Here is a 9,997-nt window from a genome sequence, read left to right as displayed (position 1 = left end):
AAGGAAGTGGTGTGCCAAACTGAGTCTTTGACCTGGGTGAAAGAATGATACGGTCGAACCTTGGAAGTCAAATGGAATCCATTCTGAAAGTCCGTTCGACTTCCAAAATGTTTGGAAGCGAAAGCGTGGCTTCTGATTGGCTGCAGGAAGCTCCTGCAGCCAACCAGAAGCCCCGTCGAAAATTCAACTTCCAAAAATATTTTGCAAATCGGAACAGTCACTTCCAGGTTTGTGGCATTTGGGAGCCAAAACTTTCGAGAACTAAGCAGTTTGCAAACCTAGACGGCATCTTAAAAAGCAGAGACATCACCTTGCCAACAAAGGTCCGTATAGTTAAAGCTGTGGTTTTCCCGGGTAGTGATGTATGGAAGTGAGAGCTGGACCATAAAGAAGGCTGATCGCTGAAGAATTGATGCTTTTGAATTATGGTGCTGGAGGAGACTCTTGAGAGTCCCATGGACTGCAAGAAGATCAAACCGATCCATTCTTAAGGAAATCAGCCCTGAGTGCTCACTGGAAGGACAGATCCTGAAGCTGAGGCTCCAATACTTTGGCAACCACATGAGAAGAGAAGACTCCCTGGAAAAGCCCCTGATGTTGGGAAAGATGGAGGGCACAAGGAGAAGGGGACGACAGAGGACGAGATGGTTGGACAGTGTTCTCGAAGCTACCAGCATGAGTTTGACCAAACTGCAGGACGCAGTGGAAGACAGGACTGCCTGGTATGCTCTGGTCCATGGGGTCACGAAGAGTTGGACACGACTAAAAGACTAAACAAAATAATAACAATAATAATAATAGTTTTATACCCCACCTAGTTTCACTCCTGGCTTCGAAAGGACCACGAGGGTCATCTTGTCGAACTATCTTGTCTCTCCCTCTTTCCCAACCTTTTTTTGGAGATGCCAGCAAGAATTAAACCTGGGACCTTCTGCTTGCAAGGCAGACACCCTGCCTCTGAGCTATGGCTCCCATACACACGCACTTGCAAAATAACGCTGGCAAAATAATGAGCACCTGATGTATAATCATTATTATTCGCAGCTGCTCATTAGTCATTATTGCTGGATTTGACACAAGCCCCGACAGCTTTCACAGGGCTGCCTTACACTCCCACTTTCCTTCAGAAGGTCACTCTGTCCCTCCCTCCCCCTCCATCCCCCATCCTCTCTGTTTTCCCAAGGAGACCTGTGGGGCGCATGTGGCTGCGCTTGCAAACATGGATGCAATCTGTTTGCTCAGCATTAGCTCGGCTAATTCCTAATGAAAGGGCTCTGCCGAGAGCTGCGCAAGGCCTCCGTGTCCATAAATAGCCCTGCTTAAATATAACTTACACGCAAAGAATTTGATTTTGATTAGGGGGTTGGAGAGGCAAGAAGGGTAACATTTAGGCGCGAGAGGGAGGGGCTTGCCATCCAGCATCGTGGAGCTTGAGATATGTGGAAGAGAAGCACAGCTTGCTTCAATTTAGGAACTGGGTGTGTCGCTGCAAAAGGACAACCAATTTGGTCCTCCTGGGATTTCGAGGAAAGAGAAGAAATGACAACACGATACCGCAAGAATTTGAGATCAGAAGAAGCCCGGTTCAGCTTCCTTCCCCTCGGCAGGGAAGGAGGGGCTGGATTTCCCACTGCTGTGCAGTTCAAAAAGATTGCTGTATATTGTTGTGAGTTTTTTTTGGAGGGGGTGGTCAGTCTGTATGATGACCCAAGTCTCTTCCAATTCTTGGGTTCCTGTATCTGTGGCGGTGGAAAATATGAGAGCAAGCTTGCCAAGCCAGTCCCTTTGTCTAGGGCTAGGCAATGGCTGTGGCCGACTAGTTAAGCACCACAATTAGCAAAACTAAAGAAGTAGCTCTGTGCCGTAGAATGAATCTTCCCCTTGCCTTGCCTAACTGCTAGGTGGAGAGAACAATAGCAGTGCAGTTGTGTGTGAGCTGATCTAGAAAGCAGACTGAGAAGCTGGAGATAAAGAAAAGGAAGGGATTTTTTACCATATGTGGTGGGATTGTAATTGTGGTGTTTGCCTCCTAGGTGGGTCATAAGGAAAGGGTTAAAATGAGTGTGATGTGATTGGCCAGTGGGAATGCAAGGGAGGAGGAAAAGGTAGAGTGGGAGGTTTTGAAAGTCAGTTGAGGTTTGGGAATTGGAGAAGGAAGAAGGAGGAATAGGCAGTGGGTTGGTCGAGTTGTATTGTGAGAGAGTGAGAGGAATTGTTAGGTGGAGTCAGATAGATAGTTGGGGATAATCAGTTTGAAGTTGTTAGGAACTAAGATTAAGAAACTGTCAAGAAAAACTAACTGAAACCATAAGCTTGTTCCTGCATTTAAAAATAAACTTGATTATTTGTTTATGTTAACAACTGTCTGGACTCCGTGTGTCCCCGTGAGAAACGGGGTGGTGGCAGCGAAGAAAGCAATCACAGTGGTGGCACAGGGGCAATAGACCGTCAAATGTCTGGGGGCCCTGTGTGATCGCCACAGTAATGAAATTAAAAAGTTTTGGGAAATGATATACAATGAATTGAAGAAAATGTTCATCTAACATTTGTTTAAAAAACCTGAAGAGTTTTTGTTCGGAATTGTAGGGAAAGACCTGCCAAGGAAATTGAAAAATATTTTCATGTATGTGACAATGGCCGCAAGAGTCTTAATAGCGCAAGGATGGAAGAATGAGGAAATCCCGACTAAAGAACTATGGCAAGAAAAACTGATGGATTATGCAGAATTGGCAAAATTGACACACAAACTACAGGACAAGGATAAATGTGACTTTAGAGATGAATGGGAACCCTTTACAAAGTACTTAAAGCAGCAACAAAATGAACTGGACTCCTTGGCAGGTTTTGAATAAACACTCACAAACTTTCTTTTGATAACGGTTAGTCAGATAAATTAAGGACCTAAACAACTTTGTAACACACAGAGAATAACACTTGTTGATAAACCAGATAGAGGAGCTGAGGGAAGTCTGGGAGGGTGGGTTATTTTATGGGGAGGGGGGGAAATAGGGGGGGGGGATTAAGGATGATATGTTTTTTGATAAAATGTTTTGTTGAAATTCCTAATTAAAAAAGATTATTATTATTTTAAAAAAGAGAAGCTGGAGATACAGAGATACATGCTTGATCTGTGCTGGAATCCAAAGCTGCCACGAAGGGAGAAGCAAGATATGTTGTGGTGTTAATGCTGTGATCTTATGCTCAGGTTGTGTATGAGTATAAATAAAACCGAATAGCCTAAAGACAACACAGGCGCAGTTGAACTTCATTTTGAAGAAATCAAACCCTGCATAAGCGAATGGAACCCCTAGATTCTTTCACTCCTTGGATATTAATGATACTTCTGTATATGTGCTTTGTAGATCAGCAATAAATCACTTAAGCCAAGCCTTCCCTCCCACAAGCCTTTGCTGTTCCGGACTCATGCCAGTGCTGGCTGTAAAACAAACTGGATGCAGAGTTGCCCTGCTTTGATCCTATTGAAACCCAGTGGGAGTTACATGTCCTAAACTGGGCTCCGGATTGCAGCTGGGCCATTAGTGGCAATAGTATTATGTAGGATTTTTGTCTGCAAGCCAGCCAGCTACAGAGGAGAACTAATAACTGGCACTGAGTATTTATATAATGTGTTTCCTAAACACTCAAAGGACTTCAGGTATATTATATCAGTAATCATTGCATCAGTTCCTCAAAGTAGGTTAATGGACATGCCCACAAATCACAGATGGAGGAGGACTACAACTAAGATAAAGTAGCTTGGTCCATGGAGCAAAGAGCAGCTTCTTGGGAGGGACATAGTATTCAGACTGGAATAATGTCTGTTTTGGGGGGGCAGGAGGTGGGAAGGTGTGGAGAACTCCCTGGTCCTGAATGGGGTAACTGTGCCTCTGAAGGACCAGGTGCGCAGCCTGGGAGTCATTCTGGACTCACAGCTGTTCATGGAGGCTCAGGTCAATTCTGTGTCCAGGGCAGCTGTTTATCAGCTCCATCTGGTATGCCGGCTGAGACCCTACCCGCCCGCTGACTGTCTCGCCAGAGTGGTGCATGCTCTGGTTATCTCCCGTTTGGACTATTGCAATGCGCTCTATGTGGGGCTACCTTTGAAAGTGACCCAGAAACTACAACTAATCCAGAATGCGGCAGCTAGACTGGTGACTGGGAGCGGCCGCCGAGACCACATAACACTGGTCTTGAAAGACCTACACTGGCTCCCAGTACATTTCCGAGCACAATTCAAAGTGTTGGTGCTGACCTTTAAAGCCCTAAACGGCCTTGGCCCAGTATACCTGAAGGAGCGTCTCCACCATCATCGTTCTACCCGGACACTGAGGTCCAGCTCCAAGGGCCTTCTGGTGGTTCCCTCGCTGCGAGAAGCCAAGTTACAGGGAACCAGACAGAGGGCCTTCTCGGTAGTGGCACCCGCCCTGTGGAACGCCCTCCCACCCAATGTCAAAGAGAAAAACAACTACCAGACTTTTAGAAGACATCTGAAGGCAGCCCTATTTAGGGAAGCTTTTAATGTTTAATAGATTATTGTATTTTAATATGCTGTTGAAAGCCACCCAGAGTGGCTGGGGAAACCCAGCAAGATGGGCAGGGTATAAATAATAAATTATTATTATATTATTATTATAAGCGGAAAGGAGCTAATTCTTCCTCTAACACTGCCAAAGCACTAGGTCCTTGGATCAGATTTGGCTGTGCTATGATGGCCCTGCGGTGGTGAGGATCTGATGAAGGACCTCCTGGCATCTTAACTACTGAGTTATATTTCACAAAGCTCCCTGAGAAGAGGGAGCAGCAGGGGGCCCCATTAGCTAAAGTGGTGCTTCAGGTTAAGAACAGTTTCAGGTTAAGAATGGACCTCTGGAACGAATTAAGTACTTAACCTGAGGTACCACTGTATACCTGAAGGAGCGTCTCCACCCCCATCGTCCAGCCCAGACACTTAGGTCCAGCGCCAAGGGCCTTCTGGTGGTTCCCTCACTGTGAGAAGCAAAGCTACAGGGAACCAGGCAGAGGACCTTCTCGGTAGTGGCGCCCGCCCTGTGGAACGCCCTCCCATCAGATGTAAAAGAGAACAACAACTACCTGGCTTTTAGAAGACATCTGAAGGCAGCCCTGTTCAGGGAAGTTTTTAATGTGTGACATTTTAATGTATTTTAAATCTTTGTTGGAAGCCACCCAGAGTGGCTGGGGAAATCCAGCCAGATGGGCGGGATACAAATAATAAATTGTTATTATTATTATGTGTATTGGGGATTCTCTGGAACACAGATCATGGAATACAATAAACTTCACTGGAAAGAGAAATTTCACTTTGATATTCCAACCTCCTCGTTCTTTTCATCTCCTCCATGCCTAGACAAGGAATGCCATCCTGTCTACTGGTTACACCCGTGGGTGAAAGTGATCTGCAGACAGTTTGGAGGCTAGATTCTCAGAGGTAAGCGCTAGCGGCATTCCTAGCTGAAGTCAGTGGGAGGGAAAGGTACTCAAACACCTCTAGAAACCAGTGCTACTAGGACTACCTTGTGAGAAAAGTGCCTTTGTTAATCACTATTTTGGACCATTGCCTGGAACTAATTGGCTTAATGAAGCTGGAGGGATGGACGGGTTGACTCAGACCGTCTCATGCAATTTGTACCGCACTGAGGCCCTTTTGTTCCTGGGGAAATCAGTTGTCCCTGATCTGCCACTAAATGTGGGGTTGAATATCAGGAGATTGATAAGACAGGAGGTGTATAGGCTTCAGAAGTGCAATTAGCTGCCAACATCACTTCCTCTCCTTTTTCCTTCCCTTTGTAACTTGGCGTCCCTTCAAAGAGCTGCTCTGGAACAACAGTGAGAGGTGAGCAGGAGCAGTTGGTGGTGCCATGCTGCTGACCTCTGGTTGGGTCACTACTATGTGGGTCCACCAGGCTACAGGGAGATGGATTAGCTCTCTTGGAGCCCCTGCACTGCCCTGACTCACCACCTTGCCCCTTCCAGAGAGCCAGTGTGGTGTAGTGGTTAAGAGCAGTATACTCGTAATCTGGGGAACCGGGTTCACGTCTCCGCTCCTACACATGCAGCTGCTGGGTGACCTTGGGCTAGTCACACTTCTCTGAAGTCTCTCAGCCCCACACACCTCACAGAGTGTTTGTTGTGGGGGAGGAAGGGAAAGGAGAATGTTAGCCGCTTTGAGACTCCTTAGGGTAGCGATAAAGCAGGATATCAAATCCAAACTCTTCCTCCTCCTCCTCCTCCTCCTCCTCCTCCTCCTCCTCCTCCTCCTCCTCCTCTTCTTCTTCTTCTTCTTCTTCTTCTTCTTCTTCTTCTTCTTCTTCCCAGAAGGCTGGGTATATGGTGGTGCCCCTAACTTCCAACCACTCCTGGAGGTCTCTTAGGCCCCATCCCCGCTATTCCTCTAAAGTAGTATCATAGTCATGGATTCCCCCCCCAAAGCACCCTGGGAACTGTAGTTTGTGAAGGATTCTGGGAGTTGTTTGGAGACAACACATACACAATGGGACTTCCCTTTCTTCCATGAAGCCCTCTAATTGGTGGACCCAATGGAGCAAAGAGAAGGAGAGGGAAGGAAGTCCCATTAGAATTTATTAATTCTTTAAAAAAAAATTCCAAGGTGGTTACTTCTTCATGTCTCTTGAAATAAGTGTTCTAATTTTCCTCCAAAATCTGAATATGTGTGTGTGTGTATATATATGTGTGTATATATATATATATATATATATATATATATATATATATATATATGTATATATATATATATATATATATAATATTTATTCAAATTTCAAAGATTACAAAAGGGAACAATAAAAAATAAAAATAAAAAAGACATAAGAAATACAAACAAACAATTAAAAAAAACCAGATCAGACCTTTACATAGCTTTCTTTCCTTTACTTATTTACTTGACCTCCTCACACCTCCCTTTTTTGTATTCTAGTTCAGTTAGATGTTTCAGCAAATCCTTTCCAGCTTTGTTTTTATCCTAATAATTTATCTTAATATACTGTAATTCTCGGGACGCAGGTGGCGCTGTGGGTTAAAGCCTCAGCGCCTAGGACTTGCCGATCGAAAGGTCGGCGGTTCGAATCCCTGCGGCGGGGTGCGCTCCCGCTGCTCGGCCCCAGTGCCTGCCAACCTAGCAGTTCGAAAGCACCTCCGGGTGCAAGTAGATAAATAGGGACCGCTTACCAGCGGGAAGGTAAACGGCGTTTCTGTGTGCGGCTCTGGCTCGCCAGAGCAGCAATGTCACGCTGGCCACGTGACCCGGAAGTGTCTCCAGACAGCGCTGGCCCCTGGCCTCTTAAGTGAGATGGGCACACAGAGTCTGTCAAGACTGGCCCGTACGGGCAGGGGTACCTTTACCTTTACTTACTGTAATTCTCGTCTTTCACCAATTAATAAATCAATTTTAACCTAATCCTTTATATCATTTCTGCTAAAACCACATTACTTCATTCCAACAACCTTTTAACATTCCTTAATTTTGCAATGTTTCTGTAAATAAACTTTAATTTTTTTCCAACCTTCTTCCACCGACTCTTCACCTTGGTCTCGGATTCTACCAGTCATTTCCGCCAGTTCCATATAGTCCATGACTTTCATCTGCCATTCTTCCCGGGTGGGTAAATCTTGTGTCTTCCAATACTTCGCAATGAGTATTCTTGCTGCTGTTGTTGCATACATAAAGAAAGTTCTGTCCTTCTTTGGCACCAATTGGCCGACCATGCCCAGGAGAAAGGCCTCTGGTTTCTTCAGGAAGGTATATTTAAATACCTTTTTCATTTCATTATAGATCATCTCCCAGAAAGTCTTAATCCTTGGGCATGTCCACCAAAGGTGAAAGAATGTACCTTCAGCTGAATATGTATATTTTTGCCTCGCCATCGTAATGTGTTAATATCACAAGCAAGCAAGGCCTTTGCCCTCATCTACACACAGTTGGAGCAGAGGAACTCTGGTGTTTCAGATACATATCTAGAAGGTGAACCAGCGGCCAGATCTCAGCTGCTGTCTCCTCTCTCTCTCTCTCCCTCCCTCCAGGTTGCTGTGTGTCCCTTTGGTGTGCGTTTTGAGATGAGCATTGTACCTGGTTGTAACGACACATGTGAATGTGCCTACTGCTCCTGACAATGTGGTGATGTTTATTTCCCTGGAGGCAATTGTAGCTTTTGTGCAATATGACTTTCTTCCCATAACATATTTTGCGCACGCGCAAGTGTTATTTGCACGTAAAGGTAAAGGGCCCCTGACCATTAGGTCCATGCACATGCACACAAGCTATTTCCAATGCTCCCCTGACCTGGAAGTGTGCCGGAAATAGTGTGTGCACATGCACTCCCCTGCCATCCGGCCCACTGCGCAATCAGTGCTGGAGACACTAGCCCGAGGCGCGGTACGTTTGCTGACCCCTGATCTAGTCCAACCCCCGCAATGCAGGAATCTCCTGGCTAGTAGCCATTGGTAGCCTTCTTCATGCTATATGAAATCCACACTCAGCATCCCTACCCCCACGCCAATGAGGGCATATCGTTAGTTCTGAATAAAGAACAGAGCCCACAGCATGGGTGTGGGGAGTGTTATTACTCAGGTTAATAATTCATCCACAACAGCCACTTAGCGGATACTCCCATATACGGCCATTATCAGGTATTAGATTATTTTACAAGGGAGCATTGTTTAGTGAATGGCAATAACGAAACTAGAACTTCATATTATAGATCTCCTGTGAAAGGTTTTTCCCTTGACTGAATGGGTGCCTGGTCCCCTGCAATATCCTTTCCCACAAAAAGCTCTCGGCTATTTCTCCTTTTTCCGCAAGTTTGCAAAATGATCTCTCGTTGGCTTTGACTTGTTTTGCGCTGTGGCACCGAGTGACTGGTATTTAAATAAAAGCAGTTCATGTGATCCTGGGAAGAGGAAAACAAAAAGCATTCGATAGCATACTTCTTAGCTTGTCATGCTAAGTTGAAAATAATGGCAGGAAGAAGAATCCCATCTGGTCCTCCACTGTTGAAAAGAACACTTGGTATGGGTGATCAGAACCAAATGGTTGGATTTGTCTAACTTTTACTCTTGACTCATTGAAATGGATGAACCTCAATTAGGGGAAAATCCTATGGTAAGCTGACTGAGCCAAGGTTGGCGTACATCCCCCAAAAGGAACAAGGTGGGACCAGAGGGTAGAGACTTAGACTGGATTCTAAACCTGGTCTTGTGGTCTGCAAACCCAGCATAGAAGACTATTTTAAAGGCTTGTTTTCCCTCTTCCACGCTTGGGCAGAGCAGCAGCCCAGCTGCTTAGCGAGGTTTGGATTTGGCTTAACTTTATGCTGCCCTAATTTACGCTAATTTGCTTTATGCCAGTTTCTTGTGCAAAGGATTGCTCCCTCACTCTGTGAAGACATCCTCCTAGATCCTCTGTAATGATGGCAGCACTCTATCCCATAGGACCCACGTACCTACAGGACCACCTCTCCTGGTATGCCCCGCGGAGGAACTTAAAGTCCACAAATAACAACACTTTGGAGCTCCCAAGCCTCAAGGAGGTTAGATTGGTTTCAGCTAGGGCCAGGGCCTTTATAGCACTGGCCCCGACATGGTGGAATGCTCTGTCACAAGAGACTAGGGCCCTGAGGGACTTGACATCTTTCCGCAGGGCCTGCAAGACAGAGCTGTTTTGCCTGGCCTTTGGTTTGGACTCAGTCTGACCCTTATGTTTCCCTCCCCTTATGGTCTTGATTTATCACCTACTTTAAAATGAGGCTGCATTTTAAATTGCATTTTAACCTGTATTTTAAATTGTTTTTTCTTTTCTTTTCTCCCCCCTCTCTTTCCCCCCGTGTGCACATGAATAATGGATCCAACTACCTCATTCTGCTAGCAGAAGCCAGTGCAAAGGCCCCTGCTAGCTCAGCAATGCCCATCATAACTGACCATTGGTCATGGTGCCTAGGACTGATGGGAATCGGTATCCAATAATATC

At 45.6% G+C, this 9,997-nt stretch overlaps 2 long non-coding RNA genes across 2 annotated transcripts in view; one reads left to right on the top strand and one right to left on the bottom strand.

The window, feature by feature from the left end:
- Nucleotides 1-2,020: 2,020 nt before the first annotated feature.
- On the top strand, nucleotides 2,021-2,361 carry LOC307221051. Its single transcript, XR_013841305.1, has 2 exons — nucleotides 2,021-2,177; nucleotides 2,208-2,361. It is a non-coding gene; the product is annotated as an uncharacterized lncRNA (long non-coding RNA).
- A 2,488-nt stretch (nucleotides 2,362-4,849) lies between these two features.
- LOC307220595 overlaps nucleotides 4,850-9,997 on the bottom strand; it is a 248,679-nt gene continuing 243,531 nt past the window's right edge. Inside the window, exon 3 of the long non-coding RNA XR_013840965.1 lies at nucleotides 4,850-4,889. This is a non-coding gene — a long non-coding RNA (uncharacterized lncRNA). The remainder of the gene's footprint in view (nucleotides 4,890-9,997) is intronic.

The sequence above is a fragment of the Podarcis cretensis genome (genome assembly GCF_951804945.1).
Source record: "Podarcis cretensis genome assembly, chromosome: 7".
Classification (NCBI taxonomy): Eukaryota; Metazoa; Chordata; class Lepidosauria; order Squamata; family Lacertidae; genus Podarcis; species Podarcis cretensis.
Note: the sequence above shows the minus strand (reverse complement) of the source record. Positions and strands in the feature narration are given on the sequence as shown.